Raw genomic sequence first — 3,281 nt, 5'->3', positions numbered from 1 at the left:
CTCCCACTCGGGGGCTTAGCTGCAGCCCAGTGCTTGCCTAAGTGTTCAAAAATCCTACCGAGTGAGAGCAAACCTCCCACTCGGAGGCTTAGCTGCAGTCCAGTACTCGCCTAAGTTCTCCCACTTAGAGACTTAGCTGCAGTCAGGCACTCGCCTAAGTTTGAAAAATCCTACCGAGTGAGAGCAAACCTCCCACTCGGAGGCTTAGCTGCAGTCCAGTACTCGCCTAAGTTCTCCCACATAGAAACTTAGCTGCAGTCAGGCACTCGCCTAAGTTTGAAAAATCCTACCGAGTGGAGAGCAGTCCTCCCACTCGGGGGCTTAGCTGCAGTCCAGTACTCGCCTAAGTTCTCCCACTTAGAGACTTAGCTGCAGTCAGGCACTCGCCTAAGTTTGAAAAAATCCTACCGAGTGGAGAGCAATCCTCCCACTCGGGGGCTTAGCTGCAGTCCAGTACTCGCCTAAGTTCTCCCACTTAGAGACTTAGCTACGGTCAGGCACTCGCCTAAGTTTGAAAATTCCTACTGAGTGGCGAGCCAGACTCCCACTCGGGGGCTTAGCTGCAGCCTAGTGCTCGCCTAAGTGTTCAAAAATCCTACCGAGTGGCGAGCAAACCTCCCACTCGGGGGCTTAGCTGCAGCCCAGTGCTCGCCTAAGTGTTTAAAAATCCTACCGAGTGGCGAGCCAGACTCCCACTCGGAGGCTTAGCTGCAGCCCAGTGCTCGCCTAAGTGTTTAAAAATCCTACCGAGTGGCGAGCCAGACTCCCACTCGGGGGCTTAGCTGCAGCCCAGTGCTCGCCTAAGTGTTCAAAAATCCTACCGAGTGGCGAGCAAACCTCCCACTCGGGGGCTTAGCTGCAGCCCAGTGCTCGCCTAAGTGTTTAAAAATCCTACCGAGTGGCGATCCAGACTCCCACTCGGAGGCTTAGCTGCAGCCTAGTGCTCGCCTAAGTGTTTAAAAATCCTACCGAGTGGCGAGCCAGACTCCCACTCGGAGGCTTAGCTGCAGCCCAGTGCTCGCCTAAGTGTTCAAAAATCCTACCGAGTGGCGAGCAAACCTCCCACTCGGGGGCTTAGCTGCAACCCAGTGCTCGCCTAAGTACAGGACACAACCCAATCCGCAAGGAGTTACGTCACAAATACAAAGTTATTCCGAGTGAAGATCAAGTTCCACTCGACGGATCAAACCATGAAGATATTCAACGAGAAATCAAGTTCGGATAAAGCCTAAAGGTCCCAGACCTCAGATCAAAGTACTCGAGCCCTCGGCTCGGCAGAGTTTAACGGTTGCAAATCCACTTGGCATTCCGAGGCAAATTTAAAGTGAAGCATAAAAGTTTTTCATTCCTCAGGTGGAGGACTGGAAGGGGCGACGAACTCGTCCAAGTCGATCCCGTCTGCAATACGAGTGGCAGCAGCGATGAAAGTCTCCATGAAGTCTTGAAAGTTGTGCTTCCTGGTATTGGCAACTTGGATGGCGGCCATCTTTTCTTCTCGACCTGGGATTTCATCAAGTCGAGCCATCAGGGACTCGAGGTCGTTCTGAAGCGTCGTCCCAGGCCAGAGTGATGCGTCGATCCGCGACATCGCAACCTTCAGTCGAGCAAGATAGTCAACCACGCTGGCAATACGAGACTCCAGACGGAGCACGTTCATTGCAGCCTCGTCCTTCACAAGAGAGTTAGCAGGGTCCAAGCCGGGCTCCACTTGACTGGTCTCCTCTTCAAAGTTTTGACGGAATTCTGCAAACACGATTCAAGAATAAGACAGTGGCCCTACACAGGCTTGGTAACTGCAAGACAGTCGGGGCGGAGTAATTACCTTCGAGTATGACGAACAGCTTTTTGGCGAGTCCACCGAGATAAGCCTCCAGATCGTTCCTCTTCCCCGCCAGCTCACCCGCCTTGTCGTGCAGAGCCATGTTGTCGTTCTTCAGTCGGCTGACCTCTTGATTGGCTACCTCGAGAGCAGCTTTCAGTCTGGAGTTCTCCTGCTCAAGAGCTCCGATCGAAGCCATTTTCTCTTCAGCAAGCCTCGTTTTGTCCAAGACTTCCTTCTGTGCTTCTGCAAGATCTTGATCCTTCTTCTTCAGAGCTTCCTCCAGTTTATCTGCGGCACTTTGAGTGAAATCAACATCAAGAATGGACAAAAAAGAAAAGTCACTCGCCAAGAATGGAGAACCTCACCAGCCATACCTTTTGCTTCTTCTTGCGCCTTCTTCAAGTTCTCTTGAGCAAGCTTCAAGTTAAGGTTGAGCTAGATCTACTGATTCTCCAACTCAGTATAGCGAGCTACAAGCTCGTAAGATTTCTGTAAAAAAAAATCAGTCAACAGACGTCCAAGATAAGTTGCTTCCGAGTAACTAAGAGACAATGATGACGTTTCTAAGACCACAGCCGAATCAAAAACATTCGACAGTAGTCTCGGGGACTACACCCAGTGGGTGCACTCAGCGTGCCCCCACTGTAAAAAAAAGTCGACTACCCGCAGTTGACCGGATACAGTTCCATTCGACATGGCCTGACCAGACCGAGTGAAGAAATACAGCTACAACAACACAATATAAAGACTACAGTCGACTGCCAGCAGTCCACCGTAGTCTCGGGGTCTACACCCAGTGGGTGCACTTAGCGTGCCCCCACTCGTCCAAGAATTGGCAGACACACCCAGTGGGTGTACAGATACAAAGATCTTCGGAAAAGAGATTCTTCAAACAGCATATCGTAACAGACCAAGTGTTGAGTCGACTGACCTGGACGTTACTCTGAAGAGCCGAACTCGCGTCATAAGCTGCTTGGTTGGCCTCCCGAGCCACTTTCACTTGTTCCATCATGATCCCCGCTTGGCGTATGGCATCTTTTGCGGCAGCCGCTTGGTCCTCAGGGACGGGGTACGTGGCGAAGAGCGAAGGCGGATCCGCAGTCGACGTCGAGGGTTGCACGCTCGTCAGAGGAACAACGAAAGTCACAGAAGCCCGAGTGGTGTCACCACCATCCTGAGCTACGGCCTCAGACGCCGGAGCAGATTGGGGGGTCTTGTCAGCCGACGCCCTCCTGTTCCTTCTCACCCTCAGCGGTTCGTTGTCATCATCATCCGGGAGGTTGATAACATGAGGAGGAGCTACAAGAAAAAATTCAATCGACCAGAGTTGCAATAAATGTCCAGTCGACTCAAAGCAGAACATCAGTAATCGTACCAGGGTTGGAGGTAACAGCGTCCTCCATCTCTTGGTCGTCGTCCTTGGCGGAGATCTCAGAAGTAGCAGCACTGCAAATCTCGA

This window comes from Triticum urartu, chromosome 3 (assembly GCF_003073215.2).
Source record: "Triticum urartu cultivar G1812 chromosome 3, Tu2.1, whole genome shotgun sequence".
Taxonomy (NCBI): Eukaryota; Viridiplantae; Streptophyta; class Magnoliopsida; order Poales; family Poaceae; genus Triticum; species Triticum urartu.
Note: the sequence above shows the minus strand (reverse complement) of the source record.